At 51.0% G+C, this 7,741-nt stretch overlaps 1 long non-coding RNA gene across 1 annotated transcript in view; it reads right to left on the bottom strand.

Moving 5' to 3' along the window:
- Positions 1 to 4,307: 4,307 nt before the first annotated feature.
- The window catches only part of LOC130029656 (uncharacterized), a 50,403-nt gene continuing 46,969 nt past the window's right edge, over positions 4,308 to 7,741 (bottom strand). Inside the window, exons 3-4 of the long non-coding RNA XR_008793386.1 lie at positions 5,165 to 5,449; positions 4,308 to 4,826 (exon numbers count right to left, since the gene is read on the bottom strand). This is a non-coding gene — a long non-coding RNA (uncharacterized LOC130029656). The remainder of the gene's footprint in view (positions 4,827 to 5,164; positions 5,450 to 7,741) is intronic.

Here is a 7,741-nt window from a genome sequence, read left to right as displayed (position 1 = left end):
AAGACACACGGTAGATGCGGCCCTTCCAGACAAGGCCAGATCCAGGCCAGGGGAGCTGGACCAGAGTCCCGAGCAGTGTGGATCTTGATGGTGGGAGGCCCAGTCATCTCCTTAGCCCAGATCCTGGTCCTCTGAGATAGAGAGCAAGGGTGTGTGTGTGTGTGTGTGTGTGTGTGTGTGTGTGTGTGTGTGTGTTTACACGTGTGTAGATGTCTCTGTGTGTGTTTGTGTGTGTGTCTGTATGCGTGTGTGTCTGTGTGTGTAGGTATCTCTGTGTGTGTGTTTGTGTGTGTGTGCTTCTCTATTTGTGTCTGTCTGTGTGTGGTTTTTGTGCTTTCTGTCACATTGTCACGAAACAACATGCCGTAAATACCCAGGGCATATGGTCATGGCAAATTGGCTTTGAGGTGCGACTCAAACCCATTAGACCCAATAATTAGACCAGGAGTCAATTATTGATCCACTCTCTGATGAGCCTTGTAGAGTTGGTATAAGGGATCTGTTTGAGAAATAGAAAATAGACATAGGGAATAGGAATAGAAATAGAAAATAGGGATCTGTTTGAGAAATAGAAAATCTCCCTGATAGAAGTCACTGTCACTATCACTGTTGTTCATTAATTTGCTCGAGCGGGCCCAGTAACATCTCCATTGTGACACTTGTTATTGTGTTTGGCATATCAAATATGTTACGGGTACCGACAAGGTACTCTCAGTAGCTTGCTGGGCTCTCAGAGAGGGGCGGAGGAATTGAACCTGGGTTGGCCCACCTGGCCGCGTGCAAAGTAAACGCCCTACCCGCTGTGCTATGCTGATAGAAGAATGCCTAGAAAGTTCTGGGGATGCTGAAGCTGTGTCTTCCGATGCCACTAGGTGGCAGAGGAAGGTTGTAAGAGCCACCATGCCCACAGTCCCTGGGGGAATCTTCCTCCTTGCATCACCTGAAGGGTGCTTATCTGCAGGGGGCGGAGAGGGCTTTTCTTTCTAGTTCTTTCCACCCTGGGGCAGCACTGGGTGTGCATGGGATAGACTAGAGGCCCTCTACACTCTAGCTCCTCATCACAGCGGCTTGATTGTTGTCCCAGTACCTAAAAAGAAAAATATCAAAAACATAATAACCACTGAATGTGAAGATTTCAAGCCTGCTAGAACCACTGATAAGAACGGTTGCATTCCTCTTTTTGTTTGTTGGTTTGGGGGCCACACCTGGTAGTTCTCAGGGCTTAATCCTGGCTCTTCACTCAAGGATCACTCCTGACTGGGCTCAGGAGACCATATGGGATGCCAGGAATCGAACCCAGGTTGCCTGTGTGCAAGGCAAGTGCCCTACCCATTGGACTATCACTTCAGCCCCAAAGAGACTGCATTCTTGTTGATGTCTCTCAGGGCACTATCAAGAGAGAGTGACCTCAACACACAGAGAGGTCACAACACCTGACACCTGGCAGACGCGCTTCCCAGTCCTCCTACTCCAAGTGGAGGCCCAGCAACTCAGGAAATTAAATCTTTAACTCGGTGATCTCAGACATCATCCCCCTGTGAATACTGAACATACTTTCTAACACACCCAAAGATGGGACCAAATACGGAATGAGTAAGCAAGAACCAAATGTGACTGATTTAAGCAATAAATCTTCTCATTTTCGTAAATAGTCAGGTTCCAAGTCTGAACTGCAAGATCCTCTTTTGAATTCTGATGGCTGGCTGAGCTCTGATCTATCCGGACAGAGTTCAGGGTAGGCGTGATCAAGCAGACACCCCTGCAGAGGGGAATCACCCTCCCGGAAACAGCTGCTGTGATACCGTGTCAGCACCAAGTGAGGCAGAAATCCAACAGGTTTCTGCTTGTGGGATGGGAACATTCTGTTGCAATCGATGTGGTTTGCTAACAACTAATAAAAATTTCCTGCACCTTGTGTTCTATGATTCTTTCTAACTGTTGGGTGGAAATCAAAGCTACCTTTTTGAGGCCGTTAGTTTACGAATAAAGCCCAAGACTCAGGAGATAGCACAATGGGTTGGCCTCAGCCACACGGTCCCCAGTTCAGCCTGAAGTGACAGCCCATGTCCAGTACCCTCCCTGGAGTCTCTCAAACACACAAAAAGGAAAGAAAGAAAAAGTGAAATTCTGCTTCTCTCCTCCCACACGGCAGATGCTGACCGAGGGCTGGCAAGGGCCCCTTGGAGATGACAGCAGGCCACGTGGCCTGAAAGGGTTCATAGAGCGAAGCACCACAAGGCCCTGCCAGTCTGAAGGACACGTCGTCTGAGGAACGGGCATCTGGGTTTCCAAGGGACCACTGTCCGTGTGTCCTCTGGTAGGACCCTATACTCCCACCCACAGGTTTCTGTGGATCCGGACTCAGTGCAGGGCCTGAGTTTAGCTTAGGTGAGTCCTCTTGCCCAGGGCGCTTCCAACCTCTGCATTTACTGACACACTGGCAAAGCATTTTTTTTTTTTTTTTTTTTTTTGCGGAGGGGTGGGGGCACACCCAGCGATGCCCAGGTTACTCCTGGCTCTGCACTCAGGAATTACTCCTGGCGGTGCTTGGGGGACCATATGGGATGCCGGGGATTGAACCCAGATTTGCTGCATGCAAGGCAAATGTCCTACCCGCTGTATTATCGCTCCGGTCCCTGGCAAAGAAGCATTTTCTATCATCTTTCCCAGCAAAGATTCGGCTGCTTGGCTCAGGAAGTGAGCGGGAGAGGGAGTCCAGTTTCCAAGAGAAGGGCAGGTCCATTTCTTTCTTTTGGGATCTGTTTGGGGCGGGGGCGAGGGTGCTTGGGGAGGCCCACATCCGGTGGTGCTCAGATCTTAATCCCAGCTCTCTACTCCAGACCACTCCTGGGGGTGCTTGGGGGCACCCTCTGCAGTGCCGGGATGTAACCGGGGGATCGAGGTGAGAGCCTCAACTCCTCGACTATCTCTTTGGCCCAAAGACACGTTTATTCCGGGGGGAGGGGGGGTCCCGTGGAGACCATCACCATTGTTTTTCTTCTTTAAAGAAGCCCCTGGCCACCAGGAGCTAGGTGTTGGTATTCCCTGGTTTTCTCTGGAAGGTGATTGGAAAGAAGCCTCAGGAACCGTACCTGCCAGCCCAGATGTAGAAGGGAGCACCAAATGAGGGGTATTGGGAGGATCCCCCCAGGATGGGAGAAGCATGCTGAAAGTAGACTCTAGACTGAACATGATTGCCACTCGATGCCTCTTTTGCAGGCCACAGCACCCAAAAGGAGAGAGAAAACAAAAGGGAGTGCCATGCCACAGAGGCAGGGTGGGATGGGGGGATGAGGGGGGTGGGAGGGATACTGGGATTAGTGGAGATGGAGAATGGGCACTGGTGGAGGGATGGGTACTCGATCATTGTATAACTGAAACCCAAGCACAAAAATTTGTAAGTCTACAACTGTACCTCATGGTGTTTCACTAATAAAAATTTTTTAAAAATTAAAAAAAAAAAAGAACCATGCCTGTGCTGCCCAGAGGCAGGGCAGCAGAGGCCTCTGAGCTCACTTCCTGCCAGCCTCACCTCTGTCCACATCTCTAGGCAGAGAGGCGGGGATTGAGGTGAGAAGGACCACTTCTTAGGAGCGCCCAGTCAGTGCCCGCTGCCCACGTCCATAGTCACGGAGTCCCTGTGTTTCGAATTGGTGACCGTTTCCTTTCTCTCCAGCACAATCCGCCTCCCTCTGCAGCTCAGAGCCCCTCAGAGCCTCTGCTGGGGCCGGTGCGGCTGTCCCTGCCACTGCAAATCTCATCTCTGCTACATGGTGGTTTTTTTCTTTTCTAGAAAGGAAACCTTGCTTTCACTTCTGACTTTCTTATCCTAGGCAGTTTCCGCCTTCTTATTCAGGAAATTTTTCTGGAGCCACTTGCATGGGGGCGGGGGAAGGGGGGGAGTGTGTTTTTTTTTTTTGCCTTTGTAGTAGGGTACAGGCTGGAGCAATAGCAGAGTGGGTAGGGTGTTTGCCTTGCATGCGGCTGACCTGGGTTTGATTCCTCCGTCCCTCTCGGAGAGCCCGGCAAGCTACCGAGAGTATCCCACCCACACAGCAGAGCCTGGCAAGCTCCCTGTGGCGTATTGGATATGCCCAAAACAGTAACAAGTCTCACCATGGAGATGTTACTGGTGCCTGCACGAGCAAATCCATGAACAACGGGAGTACAGCGCTACAGTGGGGTATATTTCTGGGGCTTGGCTAATAGGGGGACGGGGACATATCACTAGAAAGTTGCCAACTTGCTTCCAGTGGGCAGTGAGAAGTGGGACTCTCTATTTAGGACCCGGTGATGCTGCGCTGGGAACCAGAGTGTGTGGTCCTTTCGGGCTGTTTCAGAAGCAGACAGATCATCACCCAGCACCTCGTGGTCCACACGCCTCGTCTTGTGAGGCACTGGGATTGGCAGACTTTAACTTGCTGCTTCTCTTCGGAAGGTCATGGGAGGCGAGGGCAGGGCTGCGTGGCTGAGAGACCGACATCCCTCTCAGCCTGGTGCCACACTCTAGGCACGGTGCCAACCTCGTCCCTTGGCACGAAGATCACAGATTTGAAGTTGGTGGCTACTGGCATGATGGGACTTTTTTTTTTTTTTTTTTACCAATTGTGCATGAACTGATAAGGCTCTAATCGCTCTCCCCGGCCAGGCGATGGTGATAATGAAGACACAAGGCCTTCACTGGAGATTTCAAAGGAATCCGGCTCAGATATATTGATTAAAGTTTGTGAACAGGCACCCCGATTCCCAGAAACACTTAGGGTATCATTCTGGAGCTGGGCCGCTTGCAAACGCGTCCTCTGGGTCGGTTCTCAGCTGGAGCATGACTGGAAGAGAAGAAGGTGACGGGAGGTGGCCGTGGACATGGGTTATGTCACTGTCACCTTTAGCAGTTACTATTTTAACCAGGTATTGCCTGTTCCCTGCCCGCTGGCCCGCCCTGCTCCGGCCTCTGTGGGTAAGAGAAGCGTTTTTTTTTCCCCCCGGCCCTCTCAGCAGGACTGTTGGCTCCTGGGCCATTATGTCTAGCACCGTTTTCCTGACCAAAGGCAGCCCATGTTCCTGGGCTGGAGAAAACTCCCCCGAGTTCAGGCCGGGTTGGGACACTGTGTGTGTGTCCCCTCCCAGGGCAGGGAGGGAAAAAGGGAAACGAGCCCACACCCACCTTTCAGTTCCGTTTCAGGAGGTGGAGCTGAAATCCTCTGCTCCAGCCACGGGGAGAGCAGAAGAAAACCAGGGTGAGCATCAATGAGACAAGTCCTGGAGTTGGGCCCCAGCAGCCTCTCTGGCTTGGGCGGGGGATGAAGGGCAGGCAGGGCCCTGTTCTGAGTTACCTCCCCAAGGACACAGCAAAGATCCGAGTGGGGTGAGGAGTCGGTGAACTCTTCTCAGCCTCTGCCATTCTCTGCACATTTCCGGGGACCCACGACGACAAGGAGAGGAGGTTTCACTTTGGCGGTGGACCAGGGTGACAAAGGGTGGGGAGAGGGAAGACAGAGTTATTGCCCAGTGTTGCTAGAATCAAAGTCACTTTCTGTCTCCCACACTCACTGCACTGAGTCGGCTGAAATGAAAGGGACATGCTAATGGACGTCCCTGCGTTTAACCCAAGGAGGAGACCGTGTCCAGGATGTTGTTGACCTCCCCAGCACTGCAGACTCTGATGTACGGGTATCCCTGAGGAATTGCTTTTGTTGAAGGGAGGCTTTTGCCCCTGGGGAGGGAGACCAAAGCTTCCTTCTGTTTCTTGGCTGTGAGTCCTGGGATGGAGAACGCTTGCATAGATGCAGAAATGCCCCTGGTGGGAGAGGTCAAGGCCCTTTTGGCGCCTTTCCTGAGCTTAGTCATTTCATTCTCTGGGTCCTGACAATCTGTGTGTGTGTGTGTGTGTGTGTGTGTGTGTGTGTGTGTGTGTGTGTGTGTGTGAGGCCTGGGGACCCCCTGGTAGTTCTTAGTCAACTGGGCCAGTGGGTCAACACAAGGATCTGAGGATACAGTGCTGCTCGGGGCCCCGTGGAGCTGGGGTTACCCAGGCCACCTTCTTGGCATTGGGGCTCTCCAGGGCTGTACCTGGCCAAGAACCATAAGAGCCTGAAATCAAACCCAGGCTGGGTGCATGCCAGCCATGTCCCCTAACCATTGTATTATCTACTATATCACTGTCACTGTCACTGTCCTCCTGTTGTTCATTGATTTGCTCGAGCGGGCCCAGTAACGTCTCCATCGTGAGACTTGTTGTTACTGTGTTTGGCATATTGAATACTTCACGGCGAGCTTGCCAGGCTTTGCCGTGTGGGTGAGATACTCTTGGTAGCTTGCCAGGCTCTCAAAGAGGGGTGGAGGAATCGAACTCGGGTCGGCCATGTTGGCTGCATGCAAGGCAAACGCCCTACCCACCGTGCTATCACTCCAGCCCATCTAATATATATATATATATATATATATACGACATATATATAAGCAATATATATGTGTAATAGGGTGTTTGCCTTGCATGCAGCCAACCCTGCTGACCCAGGTTCGATTCCTATTCCCCTCTCGAAGAGCCCAGCAAGCTACTGAGAGTATTTCACCCACATGGCAAAGCCTGGCAAGCCCTTCGTGACGTATTCGATATGCCAAACACGGTAACAATAAGTCTCACAATTGAGAAGTTACTGGGCCCGCTCGAGCAAATTGATGAACAATGGTAGGACAGTGTTTATAGTTACAATATTATAAATATATATATATATATATATATTATAGATCCCCCATTTTCCAGTAGCTAGGCAGTCACATCCACAAACTGCTCCCAGCAACGTGTAATCCCATCAACAGCCAAGATCCAGAGCCTATAAAACAAAGCTCCCGGAAGAGAGCAATGCAGTCTCCTGCCTCTGCGCCTGGCTGTCTTCACCAGGGCCCCTTGGAGGGGGGCAGGTTGAGTTTCCCTCCCTGCCCCAAGCAGAGCCCCAGCATTTGAGGCCATGTGACCTCTTATAGTCTAGTTCTTCCTCTTTGAGAACCCAGCAAGCTACCGAGAGTATCCTGCCTGCACAGCAGAGTCTGGCAAGCTCCCTGAGGCGTATTTGATATGCCCAAAACAGTAACAATAATGGGTCTCATTCCCCTGACCCTTAAAGAGCCTCCAATGCGGCACCATTGGGAAAGATGAGTAAAGACAGGCTGCTAAAATCTCAGGGCTGGGACAAATGGAGATGTTACTGGCACCCGCTTGAGCAAATCGATGAACAATGGGATAACAGTGATACAGTGATACAGTAATAATATATAATATGCATATTATGTATAATATGTATTATATATATATTACACTATATTACTCTGCCCCAGTAGATCACCAATTAGAACGGGTGGAGTCACCCCCGACCGTATTTTCACTTAAAGACCTTTATTTTATTTTATTTATTTATATTTTGCTTTTTGGGTCACACCCGGCAATGCACAGGGCTTACTCCTGGCTCATGCACTCAGGAGTTACTCCTGGCGGTGCTCAGGGGACCATATGGGATGCTGGGAATCGAACCCGGTTTGGCCGCATGCAAGGCAAATGCCCTACCCACTGTGCTATCTCTTCAGCCCCTTAAAGACCTTCAGAGACTGTCTAAAGACAGTCACATTCTGAAATTGGGGGCGTGGGGAGGGCTTGAACCTATGAAGCAGAGCAGGGAGGGCTGCTTAGAACTCACCCCCTAATAGGAGCTGGATTTCCCTGTGGGTACAACTGGAGTCACATTTG

The sequence above is a fragment of the Sorex fumeus genome, unplaced genomic scaffold (assembly GCF_029834395.1).
Source record: "Sorex fumeus unplaced genomic scaffold, SorFum_2.1 ptg000043l, whole genome shotgun sequence".
Lineage (NCBI taxonomy): Eukaryota > Metazoa > Chordata > Mammalia > Eulipotyphla > Soricidae > Sorex > Sorex fumeus.
Note: the sequence above shows the minus strand (reverse complement) of the source record. Positions and strands in the feature narration are given on the sequence as shown.